Source organism: Marmota monax, unplaced genomic scaffold (genome assembly GCF_021218885.2).
Source record: "Marmota monax isolate L192 unplaced genomic scaffold, Marmota_monax_Labrador192_F-V1.1 WCK01_AAM20220418_F8-fsc00040, whole genome shotgun sequence".
NCBI classification, from domain to species: Eukaryota; Metazoa; Chordata; class Mammalia; order Rodentia; family Sciuridae; genus Marmota; species Marmota monax.
The window spans coordinates 8,884,058-8,907,936 of NW_026692782.1; the positions used below are offsets into that span (position 1 = coordinate 8,884,058).

Here is a 23,879-nt window from a genome sequence, read left to right on the forward strand (position 1 = left end):
ACAGAGATGTACTCCCTGTTTGTAGGTCTGGGAGAGGTCTGTACCCTGCACACACAGAAAGTCTGCTCAATTCATCCACTGACTTCCTATAAAAGATTGTGTGTGGCTTTTATTATTCCATATGAGGGATTGTGGTATCTATCCCGGACAGAAGAGCACTTCCATTTTGACCAGGTGAATTGAAAATAGAATCCTTTGGCTATCATCTTACAAGTCTAATTGTAGGAAGAATTAACATGCCAAGACATATCAGTTTCTGTCTTGGCGTGTTAAATCCTAGATTCTCCCCCACCACCCAGCTATGCCAGAGCCATGCTGCAGGATCCATCCTTACCACAACATTGACCTCTGTCCCTGCATTTTTATACCACAACATGGAAAGTTGGCCCCGGGGGACACAGCAGTATCCTAGGCTCTACCCCCACACTGGGACAGCCAGCAATATCTTAAACCTACACAAAAGTGTCTATGAACCTCATAACTCACTAAAATCAACAAAATATATCTCCAATTTCATGTCCTCTTCGAGCCTTAAAACTCCTGTGCACACTCTGAACAGTGAATGTGAGAGAGGAGGATGGGGGCACATGGGAGTGGACAGAGACAGAGGTCTTGACCTATCATGCTCATACCTTAAAATTTTTTCCATATATTTTATAAGAACATCTGACCATGTAAACACATTGCTAAGGCTCTTCCCAGGATCTTGGAAGAGGTTCATGAGCATGAAGGGCCTGGAAATGCCAGCTTTATTAGTTCCACAATAAGTCAGCCTCTACCATAGGTTGGCCCTGGGCCAGTTTTCTAGGACATGCTCAGGTTTCTCAGTTCTCTCCTGTACCAACGTCCATGCCCTGCCCACCCACTGGGCTTCCTATTTACACAGGGCACCTCTGACCTCCAAGCTACCCCTTTAAATTTCTTTTTTTTTTAATTTTGGCAGTGCTGGAGATCGAACCCAGGGCTTCTCATATGCTCTACCACTGAGCCACATCCTCAGCCCTTTCCTCCCCCTTATTCAGCAGTGTTCATCATCAGGGTCAAGAAACCCTGTTGTCAAATCCTTTGTCTATCTCATATTTTTTTTCAGGGGAGGAAGGTAACCAGGGATTGAACTCAGGGGTGCTTAACCACTGAGCCACATCCTCAGCCCTTTTTATTCATTCAGTTTTTATTTAGAGACAGGGTCTCACTGAGTTGCTTAGGGCCTTGCTAAATTACTAAGGCTGGCCTTGAACTAGAGATCCTCCTGCCTCAGCCTCCCAAACTGCTGGGATTACAGGAACGCACCACCAAGCCTGGCTGCCTCAATTTCTTCCAGGTGGTCTGCTGCATCCAACAGAACACGTGCCTTCCCTTTGGCTTTTTACGATAGCCCAGGTTTCCTCCATCGTACTCCCTAGTTCTTATCTTCTCTGATCCTCTCTGTGAGTTTTGGGAAAAAAAACATTTTTGAGTGTGTAAAAAAATCATGAAAATGCAAATACAATTTTACCAGGCAAAATTCTAGGTGGCAAAGAGTGGAAATCAGGAACCCCCTCAGACTTTGTATGTTTACAGTAACAGAAAAAAAGTTCACCAGTAGAAGATGTTATTATGGTTTTTCGAGTGCATTTATCACAATGTGGATAACTTGGAAATAATTCTGGGAAGAGCATCAAAACATCAGAGGAGATTATGTAATACCAACCCAGAAGAATTCTGAACCCAGTTTGAAGAGGGAATGTTAGAGCCGCCTTTTAATAATTTCTATGTGCGTTTGCAAGGATAAGGGTTAATAACATACCCTGGTGCAAAGCAATCTAAATTAAACCAAATGAATTAAATTAAGTCAAAGATAATTAGAGCTAACTGTTGTGAAACTCTATTAGGTTATGGAAAGCTCCCCAAGGAGACAAAAGGAACACCATTACTCAGAACCGAGAAACAATATCATCCCCCAGTGTCATGAGTAACTGGCCTATGCTTCTTCCAGACACATGTTGACTATTTCTCTTCTCCAAATGCCATAATTGATTCTGGGGTAACTGCATCTTTATTTATCCAGTGCTAAATTAGGAGGACAAACTTCTTCATTAATGTAATATTGAAATACAAAGACTGCTGCTGCCCCAATTAAAATATGGCCACATCATGGGATAGCTGAATTTCCCATGAAAGCTAATTAATTTTGATGCTACACAATGAAGAATGTCAAACTGGAAAGAGAGGAACGAGAGCAGGGTTGACAAGTTTCACCCAGAAATCTTACTCTAATTCATGAATAGTGTCTGCTTGGGGCTTAGAGTTGAGAAGAGTTTTAAGGGAAATATCATGATCAATTAGTGATGCCTGCTGTGGTATAGGATAAACAAGCCACAGTTTGTCTGCCATTTGCAAAACTCTCCTAGATGACAGCTAAAGGTCAACCAGCCAGGACCTCATCAGAATCCCAGCTCTCCCAGGCATCTGGACACTGCTCCGGAGTCTTGGAGGTGAGTGCTTCTGCTCCTCTCTTAAAGGATGCCAGTGTAAGCTGGGCCTAGGAACCTGTGTATGAAGTGCCACTCCCTTAGGTTCTGGGACTCAAGACTAGAACTGTGCCCTCTGGCTTCAGGGAATGTGAGTTCATTTCACACAACTGTGTCATTTTAACTGTGGGGATGCTAAGACTAGAGAAGCTATCTAATTCAGAGTGGGGATGGAACCCAGTCCACGGAACTCCCAGACCTGTGACCTGAAGTTCTGTGGGAATTAGAGGCCCCTCCTTAGCTCATTCTCTGTGGTACTTGGTCCCAGGTTCTGTAGACAGATTAGTCTTAAAGCTATGTAGGGACCTGTCAGCCTCTGACCCATTGGCCACCTGTACTGGCAGGTTCTGTTCCTGTTTCCCTTTAGTTTGGGGTCGTGAGATCGGCCTTCTCATGCGTTTCAGGATCCAGTGGCTCTGTAGCTCAGGGATGGCAGTCAGAGGGCTCCTAGAGCACTCCGTCAAAGCTCAGGTGACAATAGAGTCCTTTTCCACATAAGCTATGAAACTGGATATTCTTCACCTGCATTTAGGGAACCCTGAACCTGCTCTGACATTCCTCTCAGGGTGAAAGCCAGCTGAGGGGCAGGAATGAGTCAGACTCTGGTGTCAGGCTACACCCCAGGCTGACCTTGACCTTGCTCTGCCCGGTAGAGGCCCAGGCATGGCTAGGAGAAGCTTCCCTGCCTTGCCAGGGCATTGTCACTTTGCAGAGGGCCATCAAATCCATGTCAACCTGGCTGCTTCCTACTGGTGCCTTTCTCTCTTCCTATCAAGGCACCTAGGGATTTTTGACAACACGATGGCCACCATCTTCTTTCTTCCAAAGACTGCACAAGGCACAGATGAAACTAAGAGAAGTGGAATTTCATATCAGCAGAAAGCTAAGATTTTCCTGTCTCCTTTCCGGGAGGGACATGTTTGTTCAGTGCCTGCCCTTTGAGCTTCCTTCTTTGTCTTATTACTTCCTAGACTTGGCTGGGGGTGAAGACCAGGAATCATGAACAGGCTGCTGGAGAGGCCGGACACCATCAGGCCTCTCTCCTCCCACAAGGACAGAAGCCCTTTCTGGTGTGGGACTTTGGCCATTTGTTTTCTTTATACATGAAGTAACTTTGGCTTGACTGGAAGGTCCATGTTGATCCAGCAACATATATTTAACATACATGAGACTAAAAGAGAAAATAAGCATAATCTTAGTGTAATAATACAGTGTTGAGAATGGGGTGAGAATCCAATGATGCATTCCAAGAACCCTATGTTGATGGCTGGGGAGGTAGCTCAGTGGTAGAGCCCTTGCCTAGCATGCACTAGGCCCTGGGGTTCCATCCCCAGTACTGTGGGGATAGGGGTGGGTGGGGGACTCCTACATTCCTATTAGAAGTTGGTCACAACTGACAGTCCTTTCAAGGAGAACATTAGTAGTTACTCGGTCAGAGTTTCCATAAAATAAGAACTATTCAGTTCCTTGGAAATAATGCTGATAGAAAAGCATAATGTAATCTTCAACACTTTCCTTTCAGTCAAGGTGAGGAGAGGGTTCACAGAGTTGTTTCTCATAAAACCTGCCTCTATAAATGGAGGAGATTGTGCCAAATACAATTCAAGAAAAGCAATTCTACCAGGACTCTGATGAGGTGCATTCCAGGAACACAGCTCTTGAACCAGCCTGGCCAGGAGTCTAGAGAAAAGGATGACTTGCGGATTCTTCAGGAACATCTCCATGCTGGGTCCTTTTACAGTATCTAACTCTATATGCACCTGTACTAAGGGGCAAAGCTCTGGTTATAGCCACATAGATATTTAAACTAAAATAGACCCCTACCCTTCCACAAACATTAAATTGTAAACACATGGCCAATTTGAAAGAACAATTGGATGGTCTAGGTTCCAGCAGCAGCAAGGCAGGCCTTGGGCAGAGTAGCAGGCTTCCACGCTATGTCCCTGGAGGACACAGGATCTCAACATAGAGCCAAAAGCACGAGGCTTCATTGCTCCCAAGTGAATATTGTGGTGGGTCTTAGGCTTCAGCAAAGTAGGGGAATGAAACTAAGAAACAACTAAGCTCCTGGAGAGAAGAAGTTTAAAAACTCTACCACTAGCATGTCTCTGGTTAGGATGCCATTTAAAAATGAAACTCAAATAAACAAACCAGAAAATCCTTCTAAAAGAAACGAAATTCCAATCCTGAACCACTCGTAAGTATAGAGTCCTAATTTATGGAATCATAGCTGTAAAATTAATCTAAAAATGGTTTCTAGACCTACAAAATCCATGGAACATTTGGCAGAAGAAAATGCAAAACAAATCTGCAGGGACATTTTCCTACCAAGGCTCCTGGGACACCCACAGAAGCAAACAACTTCTGAAGATGAGCTCACAGAAAAATTCACAAACCACACACACACACACCCTTATGGGGAAATCAGTAGATATAAATATACAGGAAAATGTGTGCTCCCCACCCAACTGAAATAGTAGACGGGATATATGAAATAACTATCTTTAAATAATTACAAAGTTAAAAGAGGGAATAGAAAACATGAAAGATTGGGACGATATAAAAGGGGGAATCTCAACATAATTTAAATATTCAAATTTAGTAAAATATTTACATACTTATTTATTTATTTTGATACCAGGGATTGAACCCAGGCGACCACTGAGCCACATCCCCAACCCCTTTTTGTATTTTATTTAGAGACAGGTTCTCATTGAGTTGCTTAGCACCTTGCTTTTGCTGAAACTGGCTCTAAACTCTCAATCCTACTGCCTCAGCCTCCTGAGCCACTGGGATTATAGACGTGTGCCATCGTGCCCAGCACATATTTATTTTTAAATATTCAATATGATTGAAATTAAAAACTCTAAAGATGGGTTAAACAATAGATCCACATCAATGAAAGAGATGAAAGAACTGGCAACTCCTTAGAATTCAGCTCAATGAGATAAACCAATTCTAAGATATCAAATGATAGTGAGTTCAAAACTTCTCCAAGTCACAAAGTTTGTAAAAGGTAGAGCTTGGGTTGGAAGCCAGTGATCGGTACAGGGTGTCCTGAAAACACCCTCTGATCATTCACTCTTTAGGTTATTCCCCTTCTCTGCTGTATCATTCCAATCAGTATAATATAATGTTTGCATATCTCCCAAAATAAAAAAAAGCCTCTCTTGACCTATATTTTCAGTCAATTACCAATCCCATTATTCACTGTTTATCACAACCAAAATTTGTAAGAGATTTCTGCAAAAAGCTGCCTGTATTTCCTTACCTACTATTTCCTCTCCAACCTACTCCATCGATCATCCATATACCACACTATCTTATAGCGCTTCTCTGAGCTTCATAGTCGTAAATGTGATTGCCTATTCAAATTTTAAATTTGCATTGTCTTAAAAATGTAAAAAAAAAACAAGAAATAAATTATCTCCTCACAAGATATTTATTAATAACAAAGAAATCCACTGGGATAAATAACCTTAGTCAAGTAAAATTTGTCACTAATGAAATAAAGCGAAAAACAGATATGGTGCAAATCTGGATATAATTCACTGAGAAGGATACATAGCACCTCTTTGGTCCTGCTAATTAAATTTAGTTAAAAGAAAGCCTTAGACAAATATTTAAATTAAGGGACATTAAAAATGCTCTATAAATTTTTTTTAAAGGTGAGGCAATAAAAGACTATGAAAGATTTAGGAACCATTCCATATTTAAGGAAACTAAAGAGATTAAACAGACTAATACTATAGGCAATGTGTGTTCCTGGATTGGATTCTAGACCAGAAGGAAAAAAAAAAGTATTTTTCTTTAGCTGTCAAGGAAATCAGTGAGACATGTGGTGACATTTCAATGAGATATATGGATTACAGCAGTGTTAATTTCCTGATTTTTGTTAAACATACTATGGGTATTTAAGAAAATTAATTTGTAGGAAAGATACATTCATAGGGGTAACAGTCGTCATTGCAACTTATTCAGTAAACTTACAACACACATGCAGAAGGTGAGAAAGCAGGAAGGGCAAGTTACTGACACTTGGAGAACCTGGGTGAAGGGGGCACAGGTATTCTTTGTGTGATTTTTGCAACTTTTCTAAAAGTCAACTGTTTCAAAATAAATTGCATTCTGTACCCACGAGTTGTTGAGAGCCACAGCCGAAGGGGCCCCAGCAAACTTCCAGCTGCCAGCAAACTTCCAGCTGCCGACTGATGATTGGCTCACAGCGGCCCCAGCAACATCTAGCTGATTGGCTCCTCGGCCCCAGCAACATCTAGCTGATTGGCTCCTCTGCGGTGATGCTCATTGGGCTGTTTCCCTGCCCTTTCAGACCACGGAGCTGCTCATTGGGGGACTTTTTTTGGCTCCGCCCACGTGACCCAGCTAATCGGCCTCAAGAGCAGGAGGATTGTGGGAGGTGGGGAGAAGCTTGTGTGGGAGAGAGAGGCTTGTGGAAAGCCGGTGGTGGCAGTTGAGGCTCTGAGGGTTTTTCCTGAGAGGCTGTTTTGTTTGGCGTGTGTGGTTCTAAAAATAAAGTTAGTTTCTTTTGACAAGTGGCTCCTGATTGTGCCCAGCCAGACTGCGGCAACGAGTAGAGCAAACAGTGTAAGGAAGTCCCATGGCCCTGTCATCTGGCTTCAGTCATTACCAATTTGTGACTAATCTTGCTCCCTCTCTACCTGCACCTTAAGATCCACAGGTGCCTCAGTCCTGAGGCATGCTCACTACACGGCTTTGCTGTCAACCTTGTAGCAATCCTACAAGAGGAAATGAAGGACAGGGCAGCTGAAGCTGAGAGCGCTTCGGAAACTTGCCCATGTCCACGCAGGTAGTGAGAACGTCAGGACTGAAACCCCAGCTTTCCCACTTAGGTTCATGGACCATTTCACTGCATACCTTATTCCAAAACAGCAATAGCAGGAACCCTAGTGCTATGGGCTCTCGGGAGTCTCCTTTCTCTGCCTGAGCCTGTGCCACCATCTCCTCCTACACTGCCCAGGGTTCTCAGGTCTTGAGGCCTGTAAAGATGCCAAGAAGTCCCACCACCTCCCACATCCCCAATGGCTCAAATGCTACCTTGTGGGTGGAGATGACTCTGCCTCTTGTCATCTCAACCTTTCCAAGGAAGATGTCCTGGATCTCTCCTGAGGACATAGGCCTTTACTATTTTGACTTTATGGTGCAGTTAACTCTTTATAATCCCTCTCTGCATCTAAGAAGTGGGTCCTTGATGGTGTATGTGTATGTGTATAATACCTTCTTCATCCATTAGGGTCCTAGTACCCTCAGTTATTAATTTGGAGAGAATTAAGAGACTGTTTACAAAGATGTGAACACAGTTTAGGAAAATGAAATAAATACACTTGCCTCCCTCCCTCTTTGCTCACCCCCACTGTCCTCCACCTGTTGACCACCTCCAGGCCTGAATAGCTCCTGAAACCCATTGGAGTCACAGACAGGGCTGCCAGGCCACCAGATCCCCTGGTGAGGAACTCCTGTCACCTGGTCCATTCTAAACAGAAGCCAGAAGGCCAGGGAACCTGTTGGTGGAGGCCAGCCTCCCAGGGTACAGGGCAGGAGGCAGAAAGTGGGAACAGGGAGAACATGTCCACATCTTTGCATCCCCAGCATGTCACGTGCCCAGCACATTGTTGGTGTACAGAAATATTTTTAATTGAGTTGCTTAATCTTAGATGCTGCTCATTGATATGCCTTAGGAAAAAAAAAATCCCTTTTCCTTTTTTTCTGGATTTCTACAACCTGTTTAACACAATTTGAATCAGAGAAGCACCAAATATATCTATAACCCTGTTTGCAGTAGATTATGTCACCTCTGCTCATTAGTCCAGTTTATTTAGAGAGTCCATGATTGGAACCAGGGTGAGGTGCATGAGGCGCTTGCCCAGGACACAAAATTTCAGGCATCAAGATAAGACTTCAGGCATCAAGATAGATAATAGTGATCACTGAGGTTTTTGCCGCTCCCTTCAATAAATTTTACGTTTGTCAAACTATCCCTCATCTTTTGGCACCCCTGAAGTTTGCAGCCAAGGTGACTGTGTCCCTTTACTCACCCAGAATCTGTGTCCTTTGCTACAGTCTCATGGATGCCAGGCGTTGTAGCTTCTATTTGTGGCAATCGCAACCACGAGTGTATAAATCTGCTCTTTCCTTTCTGCCCTCTGTATTGCTCAGACCATAATCTGTATCACTGGTAAATAAAAGTAGCAGTAAGTCGTTTCACAGGGTTTAGCATTTCTCAATTACCCGGCCCTTTCCCTGCTCCCCTACCACCAGGCTGCCCCACAGTCTCCGCCTACCCTGAAATCCAGGGGAAAAAACAACATACTTTCTAAGACTCCTTTTTGAGGTCCCATCAAACTAGTTATTGCTGGATTTTTTTTCTGGATTAGAAAGGCACATTCAAATCAATCTACTGAGTGACTCTAAATGCTCCCCCTCCAAAAATAGAAAAGCAAAACTTTCAAAACCTCATATCCTCATTTTTCTTTCTATTGGAAAGCATATGCTGGTGCATTACCGTGGTGTCATCTCATCTCTGACAGGTTAGACTCCAAGTTATGCAAATCACTAGCCACCATCCCCAAGGCTGTCGTGACCAGCAGTGTCTTCCAAGTCAAGCCATCAGGATCTGAGAGAGCCTGGCCCCAAAGATCTCTGCACCATCTATACCTCTTCCTATGTGTCTGCCCTCATCTCTGAGAACTCTCAGCATTTGTGGGATCTTTCCAAGAGTCTTGGTCTGAAACTCTGTGCTTAGACAGAGCCTCCTTTTCATGAAAATGTACGTCCGTAGCATGTGGGAGCGTGTGACATGAATCAGGATGACTGATGGGGGCACTGCACAGCCCCTCACCAAGGAGGGTCCCAGGAGAAACCATCTGCCCCACAGTGTTGGCTCTGAATCATTTGGAACAAGATGGAACTGCTGAGCTGCTCTCTGTCCCAGCAATCACTTCTTGGGTCACTGCTCAGGCATGATGTCGAGCCAGAACAAGGTTGTAAGTTGTGTGGAGATGGCTGAATTTGTTGGGGATGTTCATATGGTTCTAAATGTAAATGCTTAAGAAAGAGAGAGAGAGGTGGGGAGAGGAAGAAAGGGAGAGGGAAGTCTTTGTTTTTTTCTACCTCAAGCCATGTATATACATATTCATGAGCTGGTGGCCACTGCATATTTATATAAGCTTGATCATTGTTTTCAGTTTGATTTGCTTCCTAGTCTTTAGTCTTAGCATGTGTTGTTTTTAAGGAAAAATAATCTATCCTTTGGTCAAGTTCAAGAACTTCTGGTATAATGTGGTTGACTATATAAATGGTTGAGAACAAACGTGAGAATAAACATGCTCAGTTTTGGTCTTATTAAACTAGTAGGGGAAAGGGATGGTTGATCAATAATTTAGTGTCTACTAAAAATATGAGGCAATATGCCCATATAATCCCTCTCAAACCATGACAGTATTAAAAATCATGTATACTTAATGACTTTTGCATGTGATGTTTGCAAACCATTTACCTTCTGAGTTATATTTTGGAGAAGCTAGTGGTAAGAGTTACGTTATTTAAGCACACACAGCTGGGTAAAAAAGAAAGAAACTGAATTGGTTGGAAAGCTGAAGGAGACTCCAGTTTGAAACTTAAAAAAAAAAAATGAAAGAAAGAAAAGAGAAAGAAATGAGACGGAGGGCTGGGGCTGTAGCTCAGTGGCAGAGCACTTGCCTAGTACGTGTGAGACACAGGGTTCGATCCTTAGCGTTGCATAAAAAATGAATAAAATAAAGGCATGATGTCCACAAAAATTTTAAAAAAAATGAAACTGAATAACCTGAAAACTATAATTGAGACTAGGTTTATTCTAACCATATTTTGAAATAATAGGATTGTTCTTCCTGTGAGGTTTGAATGCTTTAGTTTTCAGTGATTTTATATATTAAAAGGGGAAAGGGCTAGTGAGGGGAGAGTTAGAAGATAGAACAAAATAGACAAAAACAGAAGAAAGAAGCTAATGCTGAAAGAATGCCCTTGGAACTCTGCCTTCTCCTGATGTGGACCGCTACCTTTGCATTCAATTCCCACTTGAAAATCCAAGGGAAGCCTTCCAGATGAGAGAGGTCAGACAGAGAAAAAAGCTCGGCTTTCATAGCCAAATGGAACATTGTTGACTGGTTTCCCCATGTTTCCTTGGAATTACTTTGCTAACCCGGGTCTAAATAGCAGGATTCCACAGCCCTCTGGGCGTGTACTACATGTTACATGAAACCAAATGTTCAGAAAGAAAAAAAAAAAAATAGAGACTTGTGCTGTTGTGAGCATTTAATTTTCAAACCAATCCCATCATTCTTCATCAGCCACGTATGAAGTGACGGAGATAACAGTTCCTGAAGCTCCTCATGCCATGCGCTGTGTGGCTCATCTGCCTTCCGTTACACACTTGTGCCAGGCTCAGATGGATGGGCATCCTCAGCCACACCCTCTGGTCCAATTACAGTGATGCTGCCTTGTGATGCTTTTGCTCTCTCTTTATAGCACTTGAGCTTGTGCTAGGGACAGCTCCTTGATCTTTTTTTGTTGCTTTAGAAAAAGTGGAAATATTGTGTGGAGAATATTCAGAGAAGACCAACCCCCTAAATATGCTTCAAAACCCATAAAAACATGACACTTAAGGAAAAAAAAGTAAAATCAAATGAAGAAAAATACATTCTGGGTTACTTGCACCATTTCTTTGAATAGTGTTGCAGGGAATTCTAGCTGACTTTAAATTTCAAAGGTACAATTTTTAAAGACACTTAATGGACCAAGCCTTGGCTGTAGAAGGATGTATTGATTTAGACCTTTCAGCTGGATGGAAGACAAATTTGATAATGTTAAAGAGACCATCCACATTGATTTTGCAATTGGGATTCTGTTTAGACAGGCTTTGTAAATTCATGGATCTAGCCTCAAAAATAGGCACCTGATGCCAGATCTTACCATTTGCAAAGGCAAAGCCAGAGAGATGAGCCTCCTGGCAATACACCACTGGTAATTTGGCTTCTTAGGCTCAGGAGTTATACATGTGCTGTTTTATACTTGTGGAGGCACAGAAGATACTAGGTTTTCAAAAATACCATTTTGTTCAGTATGTGTTCTTCATCAAAATTGCTATTCCCACATTAATCTTTTAGTTTCCCTTGCACGATGCAGAGTAAAAATAGAAATTGATTTCAACACCTTGTATAAGCATCACACTGAAGTGCTATAATTAGAACAGTGGCTCTCAAAGTGCAGTCTCTGTACTAGCAGTGAAAGTACACCTGGGATCTTATTAGAAGTGCAAATTACTTCCTAGAACCATGGAATCACAAACTCTGGAGGTGAGGCCCAGCAATCTGTATTTTAATAAGCTCTCTAGGTAGTGCTGGTACAAGGCATAGTTTGAATAAAATCATCCTCACGACTTACTACCAATTACAGAAACAACATTATAAATTAAGGAAAAGGAAACAAGTATGCATTCTGCTGTCATATATGAATTTTTAAAAAGACCAAAAAAAAGGAAACAATTACATATATTTCATGTCTTTGTCTGCTCTCAGGTTCTGCTAGTCAGTAAGATCGATGATTCTGGAATTGCTGTGTCCAGTGGCATCTAAAACAAATCCCAGGTTCACTTCATTGAAAACAGAACTTTGAAAGGAGGGATTGTCAACTGTTTACCATTCGACTCCCAAAGAAACATTAGATCGTGAGAATAAGATGTTGCGTCTGTGTTGTTGACATTGAGCACTGGATGTTTCCTCTTTTGGGGCCGGATACCACTGATGGGATGGGGCAAGTCAAATTCCCAAAGTCATTAGTGAGGGCTTTGACTTGAAAAATGAATGTGAAGCAAAACTAAATACAAACGAATAAACAGCAAACTTTTGTTTAGATGTAAGGGGATGGAAATATTTGGGAGACTGAAGTAAAGCATAAACAATATACAGTATCATTAGCATGATTAACCCCTTCCCACCCAGGCCATTTCCATTTTAAATTAGAACTGTTTTTAACCCTTGAAATAATTTAGATCCATAAAAGTAAAGATGTAAAAATGAGGTAGAAGAGTCTGCAGATAACTCCTCTACAACTTAACAGCATGGCTGAAATAAATGTCCCTTGGAAAATTGTCGAGCGTTCACATTCCTCCATAAATCAAGTCTACAAAAAGGAAAACCAAAGGACCATTTGAGTCTGATATAATCAGTCTGTTAACTTCCTGTTAAATAAAAAAACCACAAAACAGTATATTGGGCTTTTAATGAGTGCTGGAAGTAACTTTACTAAGACATGTAATCAGTGCAGCATTAAATAAATTTGGAGACTCTAAAGCTCTCAGCTACCTATCTCAGGCTATTAGGCTTCTTTCTTTGTGGATGTCATGGGGCCACAGAGGAGGTATCTCGAGTTACTAGAGCTTCCCCGGTGGGTTTCCTGCTGCTCTTGGCCTTCAGGCTCTTGAGATGCAGTCCCCCATCTTATTTCATCCCTCTTGGCTGTTTTCAAAGGGTTTTCCCCTTTTGGTGTAGTATTTGTACAACAGTCTTTTGTTCTTTGGCAGAGAGTTGAAAGCACAATTTTCCAGGGGTTATTAATGGTTTCCAGAAAAATAGTCTCGTGAGCAACAGGAAAGAGGAAGGAGACTTTGCTGACATGAGAAGTAGGCAAGTGACAACGGTCTCCACACACATCTGCAAGCAGCAATGGTCACTTTGGAGACCATCTAAGGGCACACACTTGGAGACCCAGGAAAGCTGCTCTGGGCGATTTCCCGGACATTTCTCAAGGACACGGCAAAGAGGTACCTGACAACATGAAATGAGTATCACAAGTTGTAAATAAAAATCACAGTTCTTGTGCCTCAAAAGTATTTTTCCCTCTACTGGAGTGGGATGTGCCGCCCTGGGACCTCTCCTGGGACCCCGTGCAGCACAGCTTAGCTCCGGTTCTCATTCTGAGTTAACATAAAGGTTTTTACACGTCCTCATATAAACCCTCTGTGTTCTGACCCATCCTGATAGCCAGCACATGACCAAGAGAACAGTTAAGGCCTCTGTCACCAAACATCACTTCCTGGTCCTACCAAGGAAACAAAAACGGTGATTTCCTGGTTTTAGTGTTCCCTATTTTGAAGCATTCTACCTTCTTCAGTAACCTAGGGAAGAGGTGAAACAGACACCAACGGATGACCCTCACCTAGAAAAGTCACTAGGGACAATATGATTTTAGAAGGAAATGAAATTCATTTTCCCTAAGATGGGGGAAGGAAAGAATGAATGAAGATATGTTAACCTGGGGAAGAAAAAAGAGGGAAAGAGAGGCATAAGAATACCTCACAGCTTGTTCTCTGAATAATCCAGGAAGCCATACTGTCTGCCCAGAGCAGATGTGGCTGAGGGAGATGGGGATGGGAGAAAAGTGAATTCACGTGGAGAGGGCAGGGGATGGCCTCCAGGGACCAAAGCTTAGGGAAAACCCCCCCAAAATTCCTATTGATTTAAAGCATCTTCCTCTAATCACTATGCCTCCTGGTAAACTGACACTTTTAAATGAGATGCTCAGGCGGAAGTCACTTTCACCAGCACTGCTTTTGTCTGGAAGAGAAACCACAGCAGCTTGGGACCTTAGATCTGAAATGGGACATGGCTGTGGCCACTTTGCTTCCAGGGGACACTGTGAGCATTAGCCAGGGGAAGGACATGGTTACCTTCAGCCTGGGTTCCACCAGAGCTGTTGAGAGACCTTGCCATACCTCTCGGCAGGTGTCTGTGACCTGCAGGTTCAAATGTGGGGAGCAGAGTGCCCCCTCCTGTGATGCCCTGTGTCCCTTCCGGGGCTTACAGTCCTCCAAGACAAGAGGAAAACTGTGCCAAACTAAACGGAGAGCTCAAGGAAGCAAGTCTCAGGGGAATATCAGGTAGCATACACTGCTTTCTGGCTGCTTTCTACAAAGTCCAGAAAACAGTACTCTCTAGGATGCCAGAGTTTTATTAGAAATGGGAAAACAGCTTACCACGTAGACACTGACCCAGCAAGTGCAACAATCCTTTATAAAACTGTAAGTGTGAAATGTGTGCTATCACAAATAGCGTGAATAAATATGCAAATAGCATCAAACCACAACTTCATTCCCAGCAGAGAAGCTACCATCAGGTAAAGGGAAGCGGTGACGCTTGGATACACAGGTGAACTGTGTATACTTCCCCGGAAGAAGTGATACCAGTCAATCATTCTTTTCTAAGAACATATTAAGAAGGGGGAAATTATATACTAATTACATATTAACTAACATAAGGTGATGCCAAGCAAGATGTGAAGAAACTCACACACCCAGGTAGATTTTGGTACTGAATGACTAGAATTCTAGCTTAATGTCTCTGACTTAAAGACTCACTAAGCCATTTCTTAAGATCAGAAATTATTTAAGACATATATATTATATATGTAGGACAACCTAGCTCAACCAGAAAGCTTATTGCTTTAGCTCTCAAGACTTCTATTACCTCCTTACTTAATTCCTAGCTTTCTATTGGTTAATAAATATTATCTGTAGTTTAAAGTCATCTGACTGCCTTATATTCTACTTTGCTACAATGAAAAATAAATGCCTGAATTTACTAGCTAGTATTTATTCAGTTGATATGAGATTTTAATTGTTTTCATAATTTAAGTCAGGGTTTTAAAAAAAAAATCTAAACATTACAAATGAAAATAATGAATAAGAAGATAGTATCACCACTATGACTTGGTTCCCAGACTCCAGAAGTACAAGAAATAAATGTCTTTTCTTATAAATTACAGTCTCAGATATTCATTTACAGTGATATAAAAAGGACTAAGATAATCACTAAAAGCTAACACACTCTAGGAATTAAATTGGAAATACTGTTGTCAGTTCATTGGTTTTTACAAACCTTGCTCTGAAAGGAAAAGTTGAAGAAGCCATTGGATGGAGATTATCCAATGAATATTACATGTGCATCAGAATGAAATCCCTTTAAGCCTAATAGGCCAATCAAATTTATCTAAAGAAAGTTGGGACCTAAAATAAGCTTTAAAACCTCCAGTTCCTATTATTTGATGTTGCTAATGGCCAAAGCATAGCTACTGAATATAATCTCTAATAACTTTATTCTATCATATTAAATAAAAATGGTGGACCGGGGCTGTAGCTCAGTGGCAGAGTGCTTGCCTAGTATTCATGAAGCACTGGGTTCAATCCGTAGCACCACATAAAAATAAACAAATAAAATAAAAGGCATGCTGTCCATCTACAACTTCAAAAAATAAAAAAAAAATTAAAATGGCATCAAACTCTTGCTTTGATTAAAGAACTAACCAGAAATAAAAATACTGGGTTACATACTTTTGATAGACAGCATACCTGAGCTGACTTGTGAGCATTGATATGATGCTAAATTACGGAGCCAATGAGGTATAACTGCTGATGTGATTTGATGATGAAAAATTAGTGGTTGACTCACCTTTCAGATGGTCCATGTGGTTTCCTCTGAAAGCCTGGGAGTGTCAGCAAATTACATCATGTTAACTGGGTGTTTTCCCTTTTTCTTTAGTGGTTTTTATTTTTAATTTGAACAGAGTATTATGATGTGACTGGTTTTGCCACAAAAACTGAGGAACTACAGATTTGAAATGTTGTCAAAATGCCCAAGTCCACCTAGGCAAGGATATGAAAATGTTTTTTACAAAGCTAGAAGCTTCAGCCAACTAGAGTTGTAAAAGGATTGAACATGAAGAGGAAGCCAGAGGGGACTTGTGCTGTGCTTCCCCTCTGCCAGCCGCACCCTGCCCTGGGAGGGGAAGGGGACGCCTCACCCAGCCACAAGTGTGACAGGAGCTTCAGGAGGCCTGCTCAGAGAGCTGGGTACAAGCATAACATGGCAGCCTGGCAGGGCTGAGCAGAGAGGGGCAGAAAAGCAACTGTATGAGAAGTACACTGCCTTCCACCAATGGCGGGGCACAGGTGCATGCTTCTTCCCTTGGCTCGGTGGGGCAGCTCACAGATAAGAGCTGCACACGGTTATTTACAAAAGGGGGGCTTCTCTAAGGCCTTATTCCAGGAGCGAGCCTACCTCACTTTAGCAGAGAGAGTCTGGAATAGACTAAATCAAAGGGCGCAGGGAAGAGAAGAGGCTAAAAATGGCCACCGGAAAGTCATCATCCACTTTAATGGAATTCAGATGGAGGTTCCCAGGCACCTCCACTTCCTGGGCCGTGGGTTCTCTGGGTCTGGGTAGAGGTCAAGCAGAAGAGCAAGATGAGAAAAGAGAACAAAACTGTATTAATCATGTCCCTTTCCATCCCCCATGCTTTGACATCTGTGTTCTTGCTGAATCTGGAGATGATGCCTTTCCAAGGTGAGCTGGTTCCTAAAGATAGCAAATGGCGTCCCCTGCGAGTGCCTTTCATAGGCAGATGGCCTGATCCAAAGTCCTCACCCCTTCCACCTCCTCTATACCACTCCTGCACTCGGGGCCACTATTTCCTTGTCCGAGTCACTCCAGGGTCAGGTACCAGGAAAAATTAGAGATTGCCCTTATGCCCCAGAACCCCCTGGAACTTTTCCAACTAGTCAATCCCAAACCTGTTAACCTGTCCCCATTCCCATGGAAACCACAATGAAAGTGCTTGCACACATTTCCCCTTTGCTCCCTCTGCCTGCTGACTAGCCTGGGGCTTCCTCATATGGCCCGGGGGTGGCATGCCTTGCCTCCTGTTTCTAGGAACTGTGAGTGCCTTCCAACATGACAGTCATTTCTGTGACTGCGGGGTCTTACCATATCTGAGGGAAACAAAATACCCGGAACCCTACAAAGAGGAAGCTCCCGTGGTCCCACCCTCAGTTTCCTAGCATGAAATAGGCCTCAAGGAGAGAGAGGCTACCTATCTGAGGGAGCTGGAGATTCGATTTTTTTTTCATTAGATTGGATATTTAGTTACTGAAATGAGACTCTTCTTGAAACTAATAGTTATCGCAGACTTGGTTCTCTCAGAGTAAGAGGACCTGGGAAAACCATGGGGTCCATCTGAGAGTTTGCAAAGTTCTGGGGACAAAAAGTGAGTCTGAGAATCAGTGGGTGGAGAGAATCAAGTGAGGCTTGGCTGGAATCATACTGCCTTCAGCTTACTCAATATTCCCATTACATAATAAAAATGCACCAACATATCACCAACAAGTTACAGAAGGAAGGAAGCTCTCCTGAAGGACAAGGCAATGTTTCGAGTGAAAATATGTTTCAGAATGTTCCAGACAAAAGACATCTTGAGAAACGGTGATCTGCAGTGACTTTTAAAAGTACCCATCTCACTGTAATGGTGAATTTATTAGCTTCGGTTGTTTGAAGAAATGTCTTCTCTTTCCTCTAGTTTTATGTATCACTTGAATTGAAAATTTCTCTGAAAACTGCCTAAAGTAGAAACTATATATCAGAAGCCCTGAAAGATGCTTTGACCTTCGATTCCTCCTTTGATAGTTGTTCTTAATGAAATGATTTAAAAGATGCACAAAATATTAACTAGGGATATTTACTGCAGCATTGTTTATAGTGATGAGTGGGGAGGAAACTTCCTTAATTTCCTTTTTTTGGAACTAGGGATTGAACCCAGGGATGTTTTACCACTGAGCCACATCCCCAGCCCTTTTTATTTTGTATTTTGAGACAGTATCTCACTAAGTTGCTTAGGGTCTCACTAAGTTGCTAAGGCTGGCTTTGAACTTGCAATCTTCCTGCCTCAGCCTCCTGAGTTGCTGGGGTTATAGGTGTGTGCCACTGCACCTGACTAAACTTTCTCAATTTTCAACAATGGAATGGCAGTTAAATAAATTGTGCTATGTTCATGTGAAGGAATACAGTCCTATTTATCTAAAATGATGCTGTAGATCAATGTTTCTCAAACTTTTTTTTTCCACTCTTGCCCCTCTAAGGAGACTTTTGGTACCAGGGATTAAACTCAGGGGTGCTTAAACACCGAGCCACATCCCCAGCCCGTTTTTGTATTTTATTTAGAGACAGGGTCTCACTGAATTGCTTAGTGCTTCACTTTTGCTGAGGCTGGCTTTGAACTTGTGATCCTCCTTCTTCAACCTCCTGGGAGCTACTGGGATTACAGGCATGTACCACTGTGCCCTGACCCTCTAAGGAGACTTTTTAGATCTTTTTTCCTGATTGTCTTCCACCCATTCCCTCCTCCCCATGAAATTTTGAGGCACAGATATATTTCTGTTGACATACTGTGGGCCTTTGGAGGTTCACAAACCATTGTAAACCTTAGATTTTTTTTTTAATTGTTGTTGTTGTTGTTTGTTTGTTTTCCTACCCTAAAGAACCAGCTTTTGCAAAGTGGAGATGATATCAAAGCCATTGAGGATGTGTGTTGTTGATGAGCATTGACATGGAAAAATGTTTATGATATTTTGAAAAGTTAAAAAAAAGGATATGCAATATAATGTATAGAAAACTCAGAGAAGTTTCTATATGAAGGCATGAAGACTTATCTCTGGTGGAAACCAGACCTAGTATTTATCAGTCTTCCATCATGTGTGGGCATTTCTCATATCACTTAACCCTCATAATAACTGAGGTTCTGGGGGTTGCTGGTGCACCAGAGCAAGGGAGCAAGCACAGTGTTTGGGACAAGAGGACATTTAGTAGGTGGCAGCTAGTGTGTTACTGTCATATTCAAGGCTATTTCTGAGAATCATTTTAAATTAATTTTAAAATGAATACAGCATAGATTAAATGGCATCGTGACCCACAGGGCCCCATGGGCCACATTTGAATCTTCGCTGTGTTAGCTGTGTGGCCTTGGACAGGACCCTCATCTGTGACATTCAGTTTTCTCACTCCTTAAGTGACCATGATGACAGTAATCATACCTACTTATAGATGGGTTGTGAAGATAAAATACATCAATCCCTTGCTTGGAATAGTGTTTAGTATACACCAAGCACTCAACAAAAGTTAATTTCTTACTTACTCTTCACCATGAATTCATGCAGGAGGGATGTAATACGTCCATTTTCCAGGTGAGAAGGAAATGCAGGGAAATTGAGTAGCAGGATAATGATTGCCAAGGGTAAGGGCATTTAGACAGAAGAGACCCTGCATGGGTACCCAGGACAAAGGCCAAGGTCCCCGCCATTAGGTTAAAAAGAGGCAAAAGCCACCAGAGATGAATGAGATTTTGCTGTCTCTAGTGAATATGCCCACACATATGCAAAATATATGTTCCACATACACCTGGGGCCTTGAGCCCCAGGGGTTCCTTCTGGACACCTTAGTAGAACAGTAGACTTGGGAAAGTGCATGGCCTTCGGGCTGAATCCTGGCTCCAACATTCACTGGTTAAACGGCCCTGAGTACATACCCTCTCTCTGCACCAAGGTTTCCTGATCTGTCAAGAGCAGTAGTAAAATCCATCTCATGAAGTTATTAAAACTTAAATGGGAGGGTTAAAAAAAAAGTATCCTGTCCCAGCTCTGAAGTGGCACCAGGCCTAGTTAAGGGGACAGTCACATTACAAATCACTAGAGTACAATACCCATGTGCTAGGCATATGATATTTTTAAAGGGCTTAATAACATTTAATTTCAACTATAAATTATTCACTTGCTGAATAAACCTCTCCTCATTCTGCCTTCCACTTCCAAAGAATGCTGCCTCTGGGATCTGTGACTATCACCTAGATCACCAAGGATCATTAGCACCTGTCTCACTTTCGAGGAAGCTCTTCTCCCAGCAAACAGTGGTTTTCTCTTCCCTTAGACCTCTCTGTTGCAGAGACAAGGAACAATGCCATAGTCCTCTGGCAAGTGACTTCCTTTCTGTGCTTTAAAACTGCTCTCAGGTGTTGTCAAGCAACTATGAACTTGGTTAAAGTAATCCAGAACACTGAACTTGGAAGGCTGAGGCAGCATAGCCCAATAAGTCTCTTCATGTTCATCACTGGATTTGGTTTTTACCCTTAGTGAATCAGTGAGCCATTGGTGGGTTTTGAGCTGCAGAGGAATGTGGTCTGTCTTGGGGGTCATATGTTGAAAATATGGAGGGAGTGGGGCAAAAATAGTCAAACAGAGAGACCAGTTGGACAGTTACGGCAAAATCTAAGTGGGAAATTTTTACAGCTTGGACAGAGTGGTCAGATTTGGATATATGTGAAGGCAGAGGTCACTGAACTTCCTGCAGGATTGAATTTGGGGTGTGAAAGAAAAAGCAAAGTCAAGGATGACCCTGAAGCTCCTGGAACAATGTGGATAATATTAATGAAAATGATTTGCCGAGGGAGATTTAGGGACAGGGTTTGGGACATGTTAAGTTTGAGATGTCCTTCAGACACTATGTGGGTACTGATCAGTGCCAATTTAGCTGAGACAGAACCACATTCCCCTGTATGCTCTTCTTTGTATGATTCCAGACCGATTGCACCATGAATAAATTTGTACCATTTTTTGGAAGGTGGAGGTGAAGCAGCAGCCACCACATTCTGAAGATGAAGTTGGCGCTCTGTTGAAGGTTGCACACATTGCGGCTGATGAGCCCACCGCCTTGTTGCCCTGGGATAGTAAGTAGTTCAGCCTGAAGCTCCTCCAGCTCCCTTTATGTCTCCTCTTTTAACTTTGCAGACTCCTTGGGCAGGGGTATGTGAGCCCCCTAGCAAAGCCAGCCAGATCCTTTGGCAGGTCATCATGTTGAAGCTGGAGGCAGTGTATCAGGTCTAGTTCCAGTTTTTCATGGTGGGTTCCTGTTGGTGCTGTTCTCTTCCTCTTCAGGTCCAACTCTTCCTTCTGGTTACCAGTCCCATTACCAGAGACTGAGCCAATAACTTTTCTTTAGCTTCTCCCACATTTGCAGAAATTCCCATCCTATAATAAAGCCCTCATTCCCTATGCTTCATAGAGGTTCTACACTTCAGATTGAACCCAAACTGATGTGATACCCAGGTGAGATGTTAGGTAGGTCACTAGATAGAAGAATCTCAAGTCCAAGGGAAAGGTCCCAGGTAGATGTAAAAATCTGGAAGTTTTCAACATGTAACTGCTATTCAAAACCATGATGCTGGATCATACCACCCAAAGAGAGAGCTCATAAATGGAAGAAGAAGAGGTCTAAGAATCAAACCTTGGGCCTAGGTACTTACAGCTCAGGGGAGGGACACATTCCGTGCCACACAGAACAGGGTCACCCAGGGAACTGAGTGAACTGGAAGAGACTGTGGGAGCCTGGATTTGGAGTAACAAGAGGGTTGAGGACCCCTGGTTCTCACTGAGGATATTATTGACTTACTGGAATAATTTCACAGGACAGCAGGGAAATAAAACCTGGAAGGCTAAAGACCAGGAGTGCAGCTGGTCAGGCTGATAAAGGAACTTGCTGGATGGAGAATCTCTCCTACTGAGAGGAGGCATATCTAGTGAGAGCTAGGTACCTCATGGTCAGGAATTTGGGGCCCTGTGAGGCTCAGAGATGTCAAGGTAGCACTTGAAATTTCAGGTCCTAGAATATATTTGACCCATGTTCATGACTTCAGCAGGAGGTAGTAGGTGACTTCATAGTTATCCTATATGATACGGCATGTGGTTCAGTCTGGGAGATTTTAGGATAAGGGAGAAAGGGTGTCCGTGGAGTAATGAGGAGAAAAGATATCTCATTCACTCCCACACACACACTGAGACAGCTGAGGATAAGCAGGGTCCTCAGGGTCCTCACAGGGGATTCAGGTGTCAGTTAAGCAGTGAAATGAAAATTCAAAAGATGAATTTGAAGAGATGAGGAAATCAGCTGTTTCTGTCTGAGTTCCAGGGGGCATGGTGATGGATGCCAGGAGTTTTGGAAGAGTGAGACATGACCGGAAAAAAAGATAATGTACAGGAGATACTGGTGACCAGGGACCTGAGGTTTGTGACAGATATAAACGAGGATAAAAGGTACGATGATATTGGACATGAAGGTCTCAGAGAAGAGTGGCAAAGATGACCACCTGGTGAACTAGCCGGTGAACTAGGGAAGAGTAGACAGGTTCTGGCCTGGCACTGCCACTAATCATTTATAACATCTTGAATTAATATCTGGGCTTCACTGTCCATGTGGAGGGGGTTGGAGGAGAACATTTTGGGTAATCTCAGCCCATGATTTAAGATCTTAGGTACAGCTTACGTAGCCTTGGTGTTGGGGAAATAATTTGCTAATCTGGTGCTTGGCCACGTCCAGCTCCCCCAGTGCGTGGATGCACAGGACTGACAGCAGGACCAATTCAGAATCACTCATGGCCATTCATTCCTTCCTTTCTGCCCGCCCCTTGCACTTCTGACTCTCACAGTACCAGTTTCTTTAGGTGCCTTGATTCTCAGGTAATCTGCAAACACCTGTCCTCTTTACTCTTATCCTATCGATCTGGGATTCTGATTCTCCACTTGACTTTTCATCTCACCAACTCAGACACCCTCAGTTCCTCCCATGGTCAAGGCCCAAGGGCAGGACTAACCCAATTACAGGGTTCTTAAATCTCCCTGCTGACCAGTATTTGTTTACAAAGGGCAGGAAGTCGTTTCCTCCTCTCTCTCTCTCCCGCCACACAGACACGCTCTACAAAGCTTGCAGAGAGGTCTTGAATCAGGCTGTTCTTTTCGAGAATGTCCTAAGATAGAGGGTAAGTGCTGGTCAGCAGGAGTCCTGGCTTCAAAGGCAGCTTTAGTTCAAACTCTCCACTGCCCTCCACATGTGTGAACTCCTTTCTTTCAAATGTTCTACTTCTATGCCAAGAAGCAGTTCTTTACAATTCTGCATAAAAGTACAGGCAGTTCACAGGCGCTCTGAGACCCACCCAAGGATGAACCCTTGAGAGTCCCATAAAGCCCCTTTGTTTATCTGGCATGCCTGGGATCTTGTTTTAGTCAGCTTTTTCTTTTTCTTTTTTTTTTTTTTTTTGCTGCTATGACTAAGGATCTGACCTGAACAATTATAGAGGAGGAAGAGTTTACCATAGGGCTCAAGGTTTTAGAGGTCTTATTCCATAGAAGGGTGGCTCCATTCCTCAGGGCTCAAGGTCCTGAGGCTGAACATCATGGCTGTCGAGGGTGGCAGAGGGAAGCAGCTATCATCAGGGTGATCAGGAAGTAGAGAGCGAGTTTTCCACTTGCCAGAAACAAATATATACCCAAGGTCACACCCCAGTTCCCACCTCTTCCACCCTACCACTTCATTACCACTCAGTTAATCCCTATCCAGGGATTAAATCACTGATTGGTTAAGACTCTTACAACCCAATCGTTTCTCCTCTGAACCTTCTTGCATCGTCTCACGTGAGTTTTGGAGA

At 42.8% G+C, this 23,879-nt stretch overlaps 1 protein-coding gene across 4 annotated transcripts in view; it reads right to left on the reverse strand.

Moving 5' to 3' along the window:
- The window catches only part of Psd3 (pleckstrin and Sec7 domain containing 3), a 564,781-nt gene that overhangs the window by 533,495 nt on the left and 7,407 nt on the right, over positions 1-23,879 (reverse strand). For 3 of the 4 annotated variants that reach the window (XM_058580395.1, XM_046447763.2, XM_058580398.1), the window contains one exon: positions 8,585-8,721. The exons of the other annotated variant lie outside the window; for it this stretch is intronic. The gene's annotated coding sequence lies outside the window, so the exon portion shown is untranslated. The remainder of the gene's footprint in view (positions 1-8,584; positions 8,722-23,879) is intronic. 4 annotated transcript variants of the gene reach the window in all.